The 19610-nt window shown below is 34.6% G+C and overlaps 1 long non-coding RNA gene across 2 annotated transcripts in view; it reads right to left on the minus strand.

Moving 5' to 3' along the window:
* The window catches only part of LOC141376432 (uncharacterized), a 238186-nt gene that overhangs the window by 195710 nt on the left and 22866 nt on the right, over positions 1-19610 (minus strand). The window contains exons 2-3 of one of the 2 annotated variants that reach the window (XR_015501374.1): positions 15632-15702; positions 15371-15520 (exon numbers count right to left, since the gene is read on the minus strand). The exons of the other annotated variant lie outside the window; for it this stretch is intronic. This is a non-coding gene — a long non-coding RNA (uncharacterized LOC141376432). Of the gene's footprint in view, positions 1-15370; positions 15521-15631; positions 15703-19610 lie in introns of those variants that run through there. 2 annotated transcript variants of the gene reach the window in all.

The following is a 19610-nucleotide window of genomic DNA, read 5'->3' on the forward strand; positions in this document are numbered from 1 at the left end:
TGTGCATTCAGAGATGCTCTTCTGCATACTGTACCTCGGCTTTAACCAGTGGTTTGAACCACTGTTGCCTTTTTATCAGCTTGAACCAGTCTGGCCATTCTCCTCTGACATCAACAAGGCATTTGCACCCACAGAACTGCCACTCACCGGATGTGTTCTCTTTTTCGGACTACTCTCTGTAAACCCTAGAGATGGTTGTGTGTAAAAATCAGAGTAAATCAGCAGATTCTGAAAAACTAAGACCGGCCCATCTGGCACCAACAACCATTCTTCCCCATTCTGAGGCTTGGTTTGAACTGCAGCAGATCGTCTTGACCATGTCTACAGTACATGCCTAAATGCATCGAGTCCAGTGTGCGTTAAGCCGTTGAATGTTTGTATGTTCTCTGGAAGATATCTTTGGACTGTGCTCCTTGGTTTTTGCTTGATTTAAAATAATCTAGTTGCAATCTACCTTATGCTTTTTCCTGAACCATCGTTACACCCTAGCCTAAACCATCATTTATTACACTACCTTTTCAAATATTTGGGATTATTAATATTTTAAAGAAACTTAGATCTACAGTACCAATAGTGAAAGACAATTACAAAAAGACTTCTATTTCAAATAAATACAGTTTTTTTTAAACTTCATGACAACCTATCTGCAACTAAATCCCACAACATTTTCTTTGGTTGCATTTCCAGTGCTCTGTTTAAACAACTTTTACTTTTGCTGTATAGAATACAAAAAAAAAAAAAGAAGTTAGTTTGCAGGGAAGTTCAAAGGAAATTAATCCTTTAAATGAAAGAGTGAGAAAGTTTAAAAGGACAAATGTGTCTGAAATGATTTACCAAGTCCAATGACAATGAGAGCACCAAACGGTCTTCTCTTGAGTTCAGAAGTCAATGGAGTTCCTTTGCAAAACACATGTCATATATAAGACTCAGCCTGTTAATTTTTCAGTCAGTGTAGGCGAACAGGATCTTCCTATTGAAGCTGCATGCAGACATTAGTGTGCGGGTTAATTGAATGAACGAGGGTGCAGTCAGAGGTCAGGCAGATAGCGGTGACCTCCAGCTCATGATAAACTCGGCTTCATTAAGATAAGAGCCGCAGCCGCCTGTGATCAGAGCCCACAACTGCAGCGATAACCAGCACTTCCAGAGCCAACGCATGCTCCCCGAGAGCCAGTAATCTGCAGACGACATGAAGAAAAGTTTCTAAATGGTGGAGTATTTGACCTTCACAAAGAAGAGAAATGGCTGATGCTCATTTAGCATTCAAATAAATGTGTAAGGCCCGAGTCATGGTTTCTTTTTGGTGAGAGATGCCTCTTTTTAAAATGGTTTTCTAATAGTATCGAGCGTTTTGTTCACAGTTTTTTCGCCCCGGGCCTCTCACTTTCTAACCGCCTGCTGCAGCTCCTGTTTTTGAAAGACTGCTTCTGCCTGTAAAAAGGCCTCAGACGTCATGCGCTCAAGCATCAATGCTGTTGATACAATGGTTGCCTAGCAATATAAAAAGTGCAGCGCATTGTTACTAAAGTCAACAAAAGGCAATGCACACCTCGCATCTCAGAACTGAAAAGGGTGTTTGGTGTGATCAGCCCTTATAACAGATCTATATTATATTCTTTATGTGATAACTTTATGAATGTTGTCAAATACTTTATATCATATTCATAATTAATACTTTCTTTACCTAAATTAATAACATTTACAAGTGGTTTACAAAAAAAAGAAAATATATTAGGCCTGAAAAGACTAAATGACTTAATTGATCTTAGAAGAGATTATTCCAGTTCAAAGGAGCTTTGTTTTGAAAGGACCAACGGCAACTTTCTGTTGTAGTCATAGAAACAAAAAAGTAATTCTGCTACATGTTGAAGAGAATATGAAGAGGTAAATGGAACTGCTTTAAATAAGAAGGATAACTAAAATAAACTGACCATATTTTGACTGTTTAAAATAATGTCTGTTAAATGTAATTTAAACAATGACTGTTTTAAATCATGGTTTGCACACACAGCACTGTAGGTTTACAAGAAAAAATTCAAACGTAACCCTGTTGCACTACTACATCTGATTTCAGTTTTATTGTTAAAAAAAATAATAATAATTTTACATGTTAAATTGATGAAAATCTGAAATATTATGGCACTTCAAATAATAAAGACGATGATTTAATATTTAAAAAGGGTTTTATTTTAAAGATTTTTAAAAAAATGGTCTCGCATTTCATATTTATTAGTTATAGTATAGTTCAGAGTATATGTATTAATTTTGGTACTTTACCAAATGGTTGATATGTCGGTTTATGGTAAGAGGTTGATAATTTACAAATTATCAAATGTTTTAAAAAAATAAAAGCATTGTCTGTGTTCATTAGCGACATTAGAAGTTAAGAAATGCAATGCAAAAAATTCTTGGTGGGGCAGTTAAAGGGTTAAAAAGAAACAAATACCAATGAAATTGGTATTTGAAATTATATGAATTGAAATTCATATAATATGCAATAATGGGTTCTATTTGGACATCTTTAAACAAACCTACATAAAGAGCTGAAAACTGTTTTAAAGGTTTAAAATTCATATAAGAGGTATTGCTATAAATTATTAGCATAATTAGTAATAGGAAAGTTAATTGAGAAATCCATTTACACATCTTACTTGTACACAATTAATAGAACGATTGCAAACCTAACCACCGATATGATTTTAATAATAAACTCAATATGAGATTTTAAAAACAATTCAGTATCAAGTCGAAGACTCAGATATTTAAATTAGGCAACATTAGACAACTGTGACCCATCATCAAATCTAATATCTCTATTAGTCTATGTTTATCTATGCATCTATGGATAATTATAATAAATAAAAAAAAAAAATAAAAAAAAAAATATATATATATATATATATATATATATATATATATATATATATATATATATATATATTAAATATTATAAAAACCACTAAGAAATATTGTATTTATATTATTAAAGTATAAAATGAAGCAATTCTTATGTTTATTCATCCATTTTCCTTCAGCTTAGTCCCTTTATTCAATCATGGGGTCGCCACAGCAGAATGAACCGCCAACTTATCCAGCATGTTTTACACAGCTGATGCCCTTCCAGCTGCAACCCAGTACTGGAAAACACCCATACACTCATACTATGGGCAATTTAGATTATTCAATTCACCTATACTGCATGTCTTTGGACTGTAGGGGAAACCAGAGCACCCGTAGGAAACCCAAGCGAGCAGAGGGAGAACATGCAAACCACACAAAAATGCCAACTGACACATCCCAGACTCGAACCAGCGACCTTTTTGCTGTAAGGTGACAGTGCTAACCACTGAGCCACTGTGTCACCCTCTAATGTTTATATATAACAAAAAAAAACCTTGACCATTCATGTGAATCAAACAGTCTTTCTTTTTTAAAGTGAGAATGAAATGCATTTCTTTCTTTTTTTTCCCCTGTCATGACATGTAAATAAGGTCAGGTTTAATTAGACACGTTTCCTTTTCAATGATGCTCGGCACTTCAGAGCGGATGAGAAGCTTCCAGAAAGGGTCACGGAGAGCAGGAAACACTGCGGATATGAAAGAAGGGCTTTATTAAGGAAGCGGTAGGCAAGCGGTGATTTAAGAAGATCAGAGAGAGGCCTTGGATGTGTGTGAAATTTGCTCGACACGCTGAAATGACTTGTTCATTTTTAGTGTGCTAGCAGATGAGTGTGTGTGTGTGTGTGTGTGTGTGTGTGCGTGTGACTGAGGGCAGATTTTACATCAGCAAGAAAGAGTGTTACAGCTAATTTCGGCCACTCCTGTGGAAAGCAGTCGTCACCAGCGGAGACATGGCAAAAGCTAATTCTCCATGGATGGCACTGTCAAGCTTTAAATGCACACACAAACATATAAATGTCACAAGTGGCAACAAAGCCTTTTAACTCACATAGGATGAAATATTAAAATGGCCTTCAATTTGAAAATGTTATAATCAGCCACACCAGAAAAGCAGAAACTTTTTGAAGGCAATATTTAGAAGAGAATATCTGCGTATGACCTATATTCTTCATATGTCATGTGGCCACATCACAATGCATGTTTAAATATGAATTATAGAGTAAAAGCATTTAAATACACTTAAACCAATAAAAAATAATAATAATAATTTTAAAATAAGATAAAAAAAAAAAAGTTAAAAAAAGATTTTAAAAAATGACAAACAACAGAATTTACAAAAGCGAGAGAGAAAAATAGCCAGAGTTTAATTGCGTTACTACTGTATGCGTCTTTGTATGAAGTCTTTGTTTTTGTTTACTCCATGTAGTTCTGAGAGCTGAGGCGCATATTGATTTTCTCAAACACATCAAGGTAAGAGAGCAAATGTCACTCTCACACACTTAGACACACATACACACTTTAATTTGCTGTTTTACTCCATATAAAATCCATAAACTATGCTTTTTGTTTGCACAGGCCACTTTAAAGGGTTAATGTTGCCAACTTGTGATCAAAAGTAAAAATGTGAAATTTTACCACTTCCCAACAGAGAAAACCATCAAATAATAATAATAATAATAATAATAATACAAATAAAAAAATTGCAAGATTATATGATGTCATGGTTTTTCAATCAAAAAATGTAGTTATAAATGGAAGTCAATGGGGCAAAAAACAGCCACCAAAAGTAAATAAGGAAAAATTTTTATTTAAAAATATTATGCTGCACAAAAACAAACAATGCATCAGACAATATTGTTACTAATCTTTCACGTCCAAGATGGTAATAAAAGATAAAAAAAATTAATCAAACCCTGTCCACAACTACTTTTTATATTGAAAATATGTAATTGAGTGTTTTTTTTTTCACCAAATCAGTGACATCATTTATGAATTTGACAATTAAAGATTAAAATCTGTAATTCTTAAAAACATTTAGTAGTTTTTAAATTCTGATGCATTTTCACAGCAATTTAGTGGATGTTTTAATTTTTAGCTAAACAAAAGGAAGTCAATTTAAACAGTGCAGAAGGGTTAAGAAACTATAACAGCTCAGAACAGAACTTGTGTCTAATATTTACGTTTTGTGGCAAGTAGCCATTTACCAACCGGGATAAAGTACATTCTAGATGGTTGTTTTTGCAGAATAAAGCCATTCAGTCAGGCTGTCAATAATCCAAGCTTGTTTCTGCAATAACAACCTTCTGGACGTACAATACAATACGTACAATAGTGTATTAACAAATTAGCTGAAAGTGAATTGAAGATTAATTTGAACAGGGCTTCAAAAGAATTCACTCTTTAAATCCGAACAAACAAAATCACCCAGCGATCACTCGAACGGAAAGTTGACTTCAACTACGGCTATTGCTATCAAAAATAAAAACCCATTTATGTTTAAGCAGGGTAACAACATAGCAGTTTAAGACATTTGATTCATTAATATGCACAGGTACCTTTCTTTACACAAAATGACACTTTGTTGAATAATCTACAACACAAACACACATTCATACAAGTTGTAGAGAAGAGTAAAAAGAAATAAGAGTTTGAGAAAGTGTAATGATGGAAAAACCTCAGATTTTGTAAGACCAAACTAAGCGAACTAACAATAATAAATTTAACCACTCAATGGTTTCTTTAGGGTTACATTTGCACCAGTTCAGTAGTAGTCTGGAGGTGTTACTTGCGCTCCTTTTGTGGTGTGAAGAAATCTGTTGTCTGGGGGTTCCCATGTGGTTAGCTGGTGGGCAGCTCTTTGTCCAGTGAGACTTGGAGTGGGGTGGAGTCATTTTAAGTTTGAGCAACACAATCTCACGGCAATTCGTAACTTTTTCATTTAGTGGCTAATTCAGACGATCTAATTCGTACATTTTAGTACGATTTGCTCATCCTCCAATGAAGGTTGGTTTTAGGCATGGGGTTAGGTGCCACACCTCCTTTTTAAAATTGTACAATTTCTTACGACTGAACTCGTACGAATTAGCCACTACACTGCCAAAATGTAAAATACTTACCTGTACGTTTTCTCATGAGATCAGGCTGGTTTAGGGCATGCATAAGGGCTAGTCGTGTTGACTTCTGGGATGGATGGATGGATGGATGGATGGATGGATGGATGGATGGATGGATGGATGGATGGATGGATGGATGGATGGATGGATGGATGGATGGATGGATGGATGGATGGATGGATGGATGGATGGATGGATGGATGGATGGATGGATGGATGGATGGATGGATGGATGGATGGATGGATGGATGGATGGATGGATGGATGGATGGATGGATGGATGGATGGATGGATGGATGGATGGATGGATGGATGGATGGATGGATGGATGGATGGATGGATGGATGGATGGATGGATGGATGGATGGATGGATGGATGGATGGATGGATGGATGGATGGATGGATGGATGGATGGATGGATGGATGGATGGATGGATGGATGGATGGATGGATGGATGGATGGATGGATGGATGGATGGATGGATGGATGGATGGATGGATGGATGGATGGATGGATGGATGGATGGATGGATGGATGGATGGATGGATGGATGGATGGATGGATGGATGGATGGATGGATGGATGGATGGATGGATGGATGGATGGATGGATGGATGGATGGATGGATGGATGGATGGATGGATGGATGGATGGATGGATGGATGGATGGATGGATGGATGGATGGATGGATGGATGGATGGATGGATGGATGGATGGATGGATGGATGGATGGATGGATGGATGGATGGATGGATGGATGGATGGATGGATGGATGGATGGATGGATGGATGGATGGATGGATGGATGGATGGATGGATGGATGGATGGATGGATGGATGGATGGATGGATGGATGGATGGGAATGTCTGGGAATGTCTGAGCTGTGCGATTAACCCATTTTTGCCAGGATCCAAGTCTCTTCACTGGATTCGAAGAGAAGCTGTCCTGTGCTGGAACAGAACAACTCTCTTTTAGGGTCTCTGGGGGTACTATGGGGTTCGCCTGGATTCAAGGGGCGCAGCCTTAGTCACCGGTTTTTATGAAGGTGGTCTCGTAACCACCAATCAGGAGAAAAGTTGACAGAGGCACGTTTTATAGGTTTTTTTATTCTGAATCGAGGTAATTTGCATAGGCACTCTAGGTGTAAGCTGATGCAGAAATGCTTAAAGTTTCTCAAAATGTTAATATGTTGCACAAGTATTAACATAAAATGAAAACGATCGTTTAGTGCATCAAATTAACTTTGCAGGGACATCAAACATGAACCATTTATGATCTTGTTTAGCTGTGGTAGAGTTCAAGGTTGATTGCAGAAGTATTAAAACCATAATATTAATACAGGAGCAAGAGACTTGCAAAACACCTGATTACACAAAGAGAGAATAAAGGTTTATATTAAAAGCATCAGTCTTAAGCAAGGAGTGAATAGAAGTTTGACCACGTCTGTGTGTGCATTTCTGTGCATTCCTTCATGTTGTAAATATCTTGGATGGTCAGTGTGTAAAACGATTTCAGTTTTTTTTCTGGGTAGGAGAGGATGATAGTGTATCATTTGTGGAGTAAAGCAAAATAATAATCAGCCACATGCGTTACAATTGAATTACCACCTCCGCGAAAAACTCTGAATAAATAATGTGATGACTACCGGAAATCAAGCTGTTGACTTGATGGAAATAATCATTTGACGATTGAAAATGGCTTAACATTCAAAATATCCCACAAAGAGGAGGTACAGTATGATGGTGAATTATTCCGAGCACAGCCTTTGGACATATTCATATTCATCAGATCCCACGTTCTCACACTGGCTGTCTCCATGTAGATTAGCATCTCCCTACAGGAGGTGAAAATGAGCGGTGTGTTGGTCAGATCTGTCCACACCTGATAACAGTCAGGATGTGCAAACAATCCTGCCTCAAACACCCATGATAAACACTCTTATCGTGCTTTAAAACTCAGAAAATGCACCTGATTCCATCTTAGAGGGCCTACAAACCCGCTTAAGCAAATGCTTACATGATAAACATGTCTGCGTTAAAGGCGAAGGAGTGCAGACGGACAGAATGTGAGCCAAACATGAACTACTGGATACTCATTTCATATTTAACAAGTGAACAAGAGTCTTGGCGAAAGCAAAACATGAATTTCCTGTAAATATGGTAGCCCTCTTGAGACGGTAGAATTTTTACGAAGTGTATTACGCTGAATTAATGATGCATTAATAAATATTTAGATGTTTAAGGGATACAACTAAAAAAAAAAAAAAAAAGACTAAAAAGCTGATGTCTTTTTTATCACCGGGCCCTTTATTAAAATGATACTTTTTAGAGATTAAAAGAGCAAAGATCTGGCCTTTTTTTTTCTGGCTGGTGGTGATGAGAAAGGATCCTTCATTTACGTAACGCAGCCAAAATGAGCTTTTTGTTTGGAATGTGTTTGTTTCTGTGCCTGAAGGGAGAGAAAGTCACTCTGGTAGTCACTATCACTTTGGTTCATCGGAGTTACCAGTGCTGAAAATGAAATGCTAGAGCACATTTTTAACCCTGTCGCTGGCCTGTATTGTGAGTGTGACCCACAAAGCATGCAAGACTCGAAAACTACATTTTTGCAACAAAGCCTTTTCTTCTGTTCCAAACACGGAGCAAACATCAGAATCACAGATGTTTTTTTTTTTCTATGAATGTTTATTAAATTATTTCCTCTAGTCTCAAAGCATTTCTAATGCTGCTTTTAGTAGTGCATGTTTACTAGAGCTTTTAACCAATCATATTTCAGCAATTACGTTGCTAGCATCAACTAAATCTGCCTGGAGACCTCTGGAATCAGTAAGTGCAGGCGTCTAGCATTAAATAAATGCCAATTAAACTGTTCCTTTAACCAATCAGATTTTGAGTCGGCTGATCTTGGGGCATCTAGAAGGTGAACCACAACGTCAGCATTTTCTACTCTTTTGATTGGATGATTAGACCACGGCTGTAAAGAAGTTGTCATTGTATCAGTGCATGCAGAAGCGAACTGAACTTGCGTCTAATATTTATGTTTTGTGGCAAGAAGTCATTTAGTAAGCAGGATAAAAGTACATTCTAGATGGTTGTTTATGCAGAATAAAGCAGTTCAGCCAGGCTGCCAAAAAGCCTGTCAGGATTGATTCTGCACACAACCTCCTGAAAATGTACAATATCCCAAGCTTAATGTTAGCCTTTTTAAATAAGATAAATGTTTTACTTGATAAGATTGAAAGAATAAATGGAAAAAAAAATGTTTAAGGGGCTAATAATATTTACCTTGAAATTATAAAAAAAAAAATAAAAAAACTCCAAGCAAAGTTTTGCAGTGCACATTTATGAGGTAAAAAGACCCCAATTTAAAGATAAACACTTGTGACAACTCAACTCAAGCAGCAATTTTGAGATACTTATGTTTATGTGAAAACATTAATTACAAGAAATAGTTACACCTGCTTGCTAGAAATAAAAATTTATTACAATATATAATGGTTCATTATAGTGATTACAGTAAACTAATGAAATGCAAGAGCATCTTTTAACCTTGTTATTGAAATGCATTTGTAAGTGCGATCCACAAAGCACATGGTCTTGAAAACATGCTTTCACTGTCTAAAGAAAGGAACTCTAGCTGAAAGCCCTGTGAGGAAATGAATTAACGTACATGCAGAGAGAGACACATTTTATTTCATGCACAGCTGGGAAATGAGGTTGAAGCCCCTTTGGAAAATGTGGGACAGCCTTGTTTTTGTTTTCAGACATATGGATATCCCTGAGCTTAACTGAACAGAACTTGTATTTGAGTTCTGACATGGTCAATCTGTGCTGTGGCTTAAAGGATTTGCTCACCTAAAAATTAAGTTGTTTTTTTTTCCCTCCCCATCATTCGCAAATCAAGACATTTTGAACCTGTGAGGTACTTTCTTTATTGGAACACAAAATGTAATATTTAGTATACACACACACACACACACATATACATACACATACATACATATATACATACACATACATACATATTTATTTTTATTATTATTATTTTTATTATTATTATTAAGAATTCTGGGATTGATAAATTCATTTTATTTGACTGAATGCTTTCAAATATTTTAAAATAACTGAGGGATATGTACGTTCAAGATTAGGTTGTGGCAGGAAGGACATCTGACAGTAAAATCTACAGAATTATTGATGCAAAAAGGAGGAACATCGAGTATTGTTTTAGTTATTTTATTTAATTATTAGTTATTAATAAAAATGTAATATGTTAATACTTTTAATTATAATTTAAATTTATCTTTCTTGTACTTTAATTGGATTTATTATAGATTATGTAATATAGAAAGGATGTATTAAATAGAGTAAAATGTTTTCTTAAAGGTAAAAATCCATCTTAAGTGTATTAATATTATAATTATTTCATTAATTTTCCTTCAGCTTAGACCTTCATCAGGGGTTGGCACAGTGGAATGGACCACCAACTAATCCAGGATATGTTTTACACAGGATGCCCTTCCAGTTGCAATTCAGTACTGGGAAACACCCATACACTCACACGCGCACTCATACACTACAGCCAATTTAGTTTATTCAATTCACCTATAGCGCTCATCTTTGGACCTTGGGGGAAACCAAAGCACCAGTAGGAAACCAACAGCAACACAGGGAAAATGTGCAAACTCCACACAGAATTGCCAACTGACCTAGCCGGGACTCGAACCAGCAACCTTCTTGCTATGACGCAACAGGGCATTTTCCGCCTTCAAAAATGCATTTTTCCCCCTTCAAATTCAAACCCACCACGTTTAATTTCAAGAAAATGAAATATTAATTATTCTAACCACAATTAAAAGATGAATACAATAAACGGATTTAAAACTTTTAAATGAGATAATCCTCTTACAGAATCATTTACTTTTAATTTAACAAAAAGAGTGAAAACATGATTTACAGCTCAAACAACAAAGCTGCTTTTCAACTGAGGAAGCCAATAATAGTGCATTTCCACACATCGCTACTGGTTCTCGTCACCTCAGCTGAATTCAAGTTTTACATCTCACAGTAATGAATCTGCCATGAAAGGCCATGACATGTATTCTGAGCGAGTGGAAACGCTTACAACAACATAATCAAATGCATTTAATTATGACCCAAGCACACCAGCGGGAAGAACAATCCGGGAAAAAATAAATACTGTAGGCAGGAGGTGAGAAGAAAAGGCCAACGTGTGTTTATAAATGCCTGTGAGATGCAACAACGCTCGCTGAAATATTCTGGGAAATGAGAGGATTTTAAACACCAAAAAAATCATGAATATTGAAAATGAAGTAGGATTTAAATGTTTGTAAAATAAGAGTGGTTGCATGCAAACAGGGCTTGACATTAACTTTGATCATTCACTGGTGTAGATTTCCAACTTTACTAACCACTCACCATTTTCACGAGCCACAATTTTATTGGGAAAATATATTTTATGCATAAAGCTGACTTTAACATGCTAAAATTACTTGATTTAGATTTTATACATTTATACATTTTCCACATGCAGCCTCCTTCTACATTTCACTTTGCGTGTGGTGTATGAGTTTGCTCTGCGCATGAGCAAGATGGGTTACAGCAGGGCTCACCGATCTCGTTCCTGGAGGGCCGGTGTCCCTGCAGTGTTTAGCTCCAACTTGCCTCAATATACCTGCCTGGCTGTTTCAAGTATACCTAGTAAGAGCTTGATTAGCTTGTTCAGGTGAGTTTGATTAGGGTTGGAGCTCAAATCTGCAGGACACCAGCCCACCGGGAACAAGTTTGGTGACCCCTGGGTTACGGTTTCATAGTGTCGCATTGCAATTCCTTTTTATTTCACATGACTTTTCAGAGCTCAAAGTTAAGAAATGACCAAAATTTATCTCTGACCACAGCAAAAATAAATTATTATTTCTTGGACACAAATTTTGAACAACATGTCAAAACATGCTAAATATAGCCGTATACAGTACATGCACTTTTTAAATTCAATAAATCTTTTTTTTTTTTATAACAAAAAGTGTCATGAATCAAACCATGCACAGTGGTCTGTCTTGGCTAAAGAACTCAGATTACCAGTTAACTCATATAAATGGCGATTTAATATCTTATTAAAGCAATGTTACTGTAAAAAAAAAAAAAAAAAAAAAAAAAAAAAAAAAAAAGATAATTTAACCAAATTAACAAAAAAATGAAGCTAAAGAAAGCAGGAGAAAAATATACCATTGGTGATAATGAAAGGATGATCACGTGCACACGGTTAAGGTAAGGCCCATTTATAATCGGATCAAAAAATGGTTAAAGAAGGATTGATAACAGGGGTATTTGATATTTTGTCTAACAATCGCACTTCTGCCAGGCTAGGACTTAAGGATATTGGTCAAACTATTGAAGAGAATGACTGGAACATTGTGTGCGACAATAAATATCCAAAATGGACCTCTCTTTGGTACCATGAGCTCAATTTTTTATTTTTTAATTGAATAAATCGTACACCAATATATATATTAGGAAAATGTTTGCCAATGCCACAGATTTGTTCAAAATGTAAAAAAATAAAAAAAAGGTACATTTATTCATAATTTTTGAGAGTGTGTCAAAATTGTGGCACTTTGGAAGAACACGCATAAGGTACTACAAAATATTCTCAAGCTAAATTTTGATACAACCCCAGCTTTGTATTTATTGAATCTTAATGCGAACAATCTGCTTTAAAAAGATGCATGCATTAGGAGTTTCTTTATTGTCCTGGTATATATAGCCTAAAAAAGCATTTCGCTACTTTAGTCTGCATCACAGTCTCTATCTTTAAAAATGTGGATATCACAAATTGCTACACGGATACCATTAGAATAAGTTGACTATGACAAACAAAACATCTGGCAGATTCTGGCCAATTCAGTGTCCCCTTTGGGAATACATAAAGGAGCTCGGTGTAAAAATCTTGATGGTTCTGTGGGTCTCGTCTATCAAATCTGATCTTTATTTTGTATTTTCTATTAGGTTTAAGTCAAGTGGTTCTACAGCTTGGTTTGGTTTTCCTTTTGGCATTTTGGAGTTTCCTTGGCTGCGTTTTGATCACTGTCTTGCTGATATATCCCTGGATTCATCATTATCATCGTGCTAATGTAGATGTTGGACTGAAGCAGATATTCATTTACAATAAGGAAGGACAGAGAATTGCTGAAGAATTACTGAAAGATATCAGCTGTTGTCTGGGCTTTCACTGGCTTTCTACACCTCCCTTTCTTCATGCGTTCAATACTTTTTCCCTGTTTCATTTCATTTTATTACACATAACTTCATTTGTAAGTTAATTGGTTTCGTTTTCCTTGTATATATGGATTTCTTTGGTTGTTACCAACATCCATTGAACATTTGAAGTCAATGGCACCTTTAGAAATGTTTTCTAAGAAAAATGCTGACATGTTCAATACTAATTCTTTCCTACTGTATACATGCATACAATTCTACTTAAGTTAAACATGTGTAAGGTCAAATAAATGAAACGGTGCAATATATGAGACAAAAAAAAAACTGTGTAATTGGATGTCACGGTGACTTTCAAGTAATATTACAAGACACTAATAAGGAGGAAAGACTAATTGAAGACAAAATATAACACATTCAAAATGATATTAAAACAAGCAAACAACATATTCCAGATAAAAATAATTAAAAATTACAAAATAAAATGTTAGAAGTCTTGAATACAAAGCAGGATTTATAAATTAAAGTAAAATAATAAATAACTGTTTATTAAATACGCCCCCGATGTTCATTTAATTAAGATATTGTGATACTAAACCACTATTATGATTTCCCTTTTAATTCAAAGTGTACATTTTATCCACTAAATGAAAGCATGACTGATGGAGACATGTAAATGTGTTGGAGAGTAGGGCACTTAGAGTTCTCAAAATGTGCAATGGGAAAGAGGAATTAATTAGATAAAAAAATAAAAAAAACTGGGAAATTATGCATTTACTCACAATAATTACCAGGCACAAACAATTAAATGTTAATCTTAAAAGGCAATTATGCTGCTGGCTGTTCCTGTGAAGTGAAGTCAAGTTAAAAGCAACCTCTACTCTTTATACGTTTTCAAAACACGAGTAAAAGTACCTTAACTTTACTGCATGAGAATGAGAATGTTAACTTATTTACAGTCTCTTGGATGAGGAGTTTAGTAAGACAATGAGAATCGAACATACTTAACGTCACATTCTCATTAGCAAGGGCCTCATTAGCTGTATGCGCCTTTCCTCAAGCATCATTATGTGATGTAGAGAACAACAGCGGGTGGTCCTAACAAAATATCCCCAACACCAGACACAAACAGTCAAAATAATTACATTTATATAACCGGCCGAGACTTCTTTTTTTCTTCCTCCATGCATTAGTAGCAGAGGATATTCTACAGTTTGACATGTGTTAAGTAAGAATGTGTTTAGAGGGAAACTGAGGCAAATGTGGCATCATGGTAGTCTTTAGTTACATTTTTTCTTTTAACGCCACATCTTTTCTCTCTCTTTCTTTGCATTTCTTTCATTTCGGCAGAGAAAAGGACATTTAGGGATCTCATTCTTATGCGCAAACTCACAGATTGAGTCACTTCATGAGCGACCAAATATGTTTCTTTTCCTTCCTCACACAAATAATGTTTTTAGTTATTTACATTTTTATTACCCTCGATGCCTCTCGGATCCATCAATTACGATTTGGTTTACACATCAATTAGCGTCAGACGGTTATCAAAAAGCGGTTTTCATTTCACATCAACTCCAAGGACTTAGACTTCTACTGCAGCAGAAGATTTTACAGCTGAAATTTAAACAATACATATTTATACCTACAGCAGAGATTAAAACAAAGTAAATGCTGTGAAAAGGTGTCATTTTCTCACAGACAGATAACTTCAATATGATTCTTTAACAGACACAAAGAATTATGCTACAGACCATGTGTAGTTTAAAAAAAAAAAAATTATATATATATATATATATATATATATATATATATATATATATATATATATATATATATATATATATATATATATATATATATATATAATATAAATAAATAAATTTGATATTTATTTTATATATATATATATAAATTTTTTTTTTTTTTTTGCAGTATTACTTTAAAAATGATAAGACATTTTAAAACCTTTGTTTTCATTCACATTTTCATCATTAATTATGAGTAGGGCTCGGAGATATAACAAAAACATCAAGCAGAGGACACTCTAGAGTTTGACAAATATTGCTGCTGTTGGACATCATAGTATACATTGAGCTTTTTAGGGCAAGAATGTTGCTTAGATTGCAATTATGCAGTTTATTTATAAAAATAGTGCCTATTTTTTTTTTATTATAATTTTAAACAGTGTGTGGCCATTAGCCTGTCATTGAGCAGAGCAAAGACAGTTGACGTTGTTCATCCACAAGATGGCGACAGAGAACACAATAAACCCTTAGAAGAGAGAAAGGAAAAAAAAAACAGTGTGATTAAACGGCAAGTTTAACAGGCAAGTGACTATTAAAGTCAATCTCTCTTTTGTATGTTGTAGTGCTGTATTTATACCATATAACTGTAGTTTATTGAGTGTGAGATGGGACTCAGATGTGTCTTCTGTTTTCGTTGCTGCAGATTATCTTAGTAAAAAAAGAAAGAAGAAATGTATCTGTTTAACATTTTCCCTTATCACAAACACAACAGAAATCTGGTAGTGTTCGCAATGTTTTGGCTTTTTTGGGAATAACTGTGATCTCCTGATTGCAAAGCAAAAATACTAGGAAATCTCTGTAGACTGATGGCATTTAATGCCTTTCAGCCTTATTTTAAAATGTCAGCAAAATCACCTGTTTTATCTTAATTTTAGACATTACGCTAGAGAATCACTCAAATACTAGCTCTAAAAGAGGCGTGGTGAAGTAGCAATAGTTTCTGCTGTTCTGATGTCAGCTGCAGATCTGAATGAACGATGGAAGTAGTTCCCCACACAAATCTCTTTTAAAATTAATATTTTTAATAGGAAGCTATAAAATAATATGTGTACGCATATAGAGATTAGTAAGTTTAGTTAATCTAAAAAAAAATAGCTAACGATAACAGTCCAAAAACTAGTACACCTAAATTTGTTATAGAAAAATATTAATTAAAAATTTACAAGAAAAACAAATAATAAAAATAAAAAAATAAATACAAAAAAAGAAGTAGTTGAAATTTTGTAGGTTGTAATTTAGTTTTTCTATATTTTGCCTAAATTTAATTGTATTATCTTTCAATTTCTAAATATGTTTGGTGACTAAAATATTATTTTAATAAATATATGTGTAATTAATCAGTTTTCTTCAAAATATATTAATTTTCAAAATGGGGTGTACTCAGTTATGCTGAGGACTATATATATATATATATATATATATATATATATATATATATATATATATATATATATATATATATATATATATATATATATATATATATATATATATATATATATATATATATATATATATATTTATATATATTAGTATAAAGTAATATATAAAGTAACATTACTTGCCTAAAAATATAGTGCGAGTAAAAGTATCTATTGTAAATATTATTAAAAGCACGAGTAAAAAGACCTTTCAAAAAGTACTTGAGTAGTGAGATGCATTTACATGTAATCTGTGGATGTGTGTAACCGTAAAATTCTGTAGTGCATTTAGTAATTGACTAGCAGGCACAAAAAGTCATAAGATGTTAATATTAGGTTTGATTTAGGTTGTGATGTCAGGCGATCAAAATTCAATGTCTAGCAAGCGTCTATGTTATTTGGACGTCCAATAACGACATCAAACGACCTTGATATTCGTTTGATTTTAAGTTGTGTTGGAAAGTGACCAAAATCCAACATCAAGCTAACATCTTAAACCAACGTCATATTGACATCAAATACTGACATTTATTCATCAGTTGTGGCCACCAAAATCTAACAACTGATAGACACCATAGTGGTAACGTCAACACAAGGTCAAGCTATAACATCATTAGACATTGATATTTGGTTAATTTAAGGCTGGGCGTTGGACACGGAAGCTGGCCTGACGTTGGGTTTTGAAGTCCACCCGATTTTCATTTCCAAACAAAATGCAGGGTCCCCTTGACATTGGGGTACAACCTCAATCTGACATAATTTTGACGTCTTGTGCCTGCTAGGTGTTTAAAGCCATTTAGCTCATCATACAGAAGACATCTGTCATCTTCTCATCAGTAACATGCATTTAAACCAGGGGTGTCTAAACTCGGTCCTGGAGGGCTGGTGTCCTGCAGATTTTAGCTTTAACTTGCCTCAACATGCCTGCATGGATGTTTCTAGAAAGCCTGTTTATCAAAATATAACCCAGTGGTTCCCAACCTGGGGTCCGCGCCCCCCTAAGGGGGGCGCCAGAGTTCACAGGAGGGGCGCGGGAGAGGATAAGTATTGAGGTAGAAAAAGGCATAAAAATGCTCCACTATTATAAAGGGCTTTGCAATTAATCGAAAATCCGATTTAGATTTCGGTTTCAAACGATTATAAAAAAGCATTAATCGAGATAAATGATTATTGCATCATATTTTGCCACGTTCCAGTTGTACCAAGTTGCTCTTAAAAGCGCAAAAGAGCTGATGTGTGTGTGCAGCACGATCACGCAGTCAGAAGCATGCGGCAGGTCAGCATTCACTCTCATTCACACACTGAGACGAGCAGAGGAGCGCAGACATCTAAAGTCATCTTAACGTGAGTGCTTTAATGGTCAAATAGGTGTCAAAACGCGGTGTTTAGTGATTATTTACATTAACCCTCATTTGTGTAATAAACAAACGAGTTGAGGATCAAAAGACGTGAAAGAGAAACCATTAAAGAGACAGCGCGCTATAATCCTTCTGCCGGCTGTTTTTATCATTATTAAACAAACATAACGAGAAAACCCTCGCTGCTCTTGACTGAAGGACTGCTGTAGGTAAAGTGTTTTTGTTACAGTGAAGATGCTTAAAGCACAGTTTTTTTCATATTTTTATTGTATTCTATCGTATTTATTTCTCTTTCCTTTGCAGGGTGGAAAATAACTGTATGTATACAGTTGAAGTCAGAATTATTAGCCCTCTTGAATATTAGCAAACCTTTTCCTGCCCAATTTCTGTTTCATGGAAAGAATATTTTATTAACTTATTTCTGAACATAATAGTTTTGATATCTCATTTCTAATTACTGAGATTTCTTTTTGTCTTGGCTATAATGACAGCACATAATATTTTACTAGATGTTTTTCAAAATACAAGCATTCAGATTAAAGTGCAGTTCAAAGGCTTAATTAGAGTAATAAGGCAAGTCATTATAACGGTAGTTTATTCTGCAGACAATTAAAAATATATATTGCTTAAGGGGGCTAATAATATTGACCTTAAATTGGTTTAAAAATATTTAAACCTTTCTTTATTCAAGCTAAAATAAAACAAATAGAAGAAAAATATTATAGGAAATACTGTTAAATTTCCTTGCTCTGTTAAACATAATTTGGGAAATATTTATTAAAAAAAAAAAAATCTCATGAGCGCTAATAATTTTGACTTTAACTGGCAATGGTTTTGAATAATCGTGATTACAATTATGACCAAAATAATCGTGATTATGATTTTTCCCAAAATCGAGTAGCCCTACTATTATATATGTATTTAAGTACCAAAAAAAAAAAATCTAAACACACTTAAAATTCCAACATAATAGTGAAAATAATTAAAATAAATAACTTTAAATAATTATTTAAATTTTGCTCACTCGCGCAATCTGCTTGTCAACGTGTCGTAAAGGCAAAATCAAAACAAAAATGGCAGACAAACGTAAATGCAGTGATTCTTCAGAGGCGAAGAAAAAGATTAGACAGTATGACAAAGCCTACCTAGATTTTAGTTTTATTGAAGGCCAAGACAAGTTAAAACTGATTAATTAATATTTTCTATACATATTACTATATATTAATATTACACAAACACACACACACACACATACATATACATATATATACATACATATACATATATATATATATATATACACACACACACATATATATATATACACAGTACATATGTGTGTGCGTGCGTGTGTATTTATATGGTGGGGGGGGCTCCAATGTTTGTATATGTTCATGGGGGGGGCCCCAAAGAAAAAGGTTGGGAACCACTGATATAACCCAAACCGTTTGCTATGCTCTTCTAGCGCTGGACTTCTAGAATTTTACTCTGTAAACCTGATGCAATCTGGCGGCACTTCTTTTAGCCATTATGCTCCAAGAGTTTGGAACGGTCTCCCTCTTGAAGTGAAAGAATCCCCTAGTAATCACGTTTTTAAAAAGCGTGTAAAGACACATCTTTTTAAAATTGCGTTTGAATACACAAGCTTTTAAGGTGTATGCATTTCATCTATAATGTTGTAGGTTTATGCGTGTATGTGTGTGGTGTGCTTGCATATATAAGGACTATTGTGTGCGTGATCAGGTGGATATATGCTTATATTTTATGTACATGAATG

Source organism: Danio rerio, chromosome 10 (assembly GCF_052040795.2).
Source record: "Danio rerio strain M-AB ecotype USA chromosome 10, GRCz13ab, whole genome shotgun sequence".
Lineage (NCBI taxonomy): Eukaryota > Metazoa > Chordata > Actinopteri > Cypriniformes > Danionidae > Danio > Danio rerio.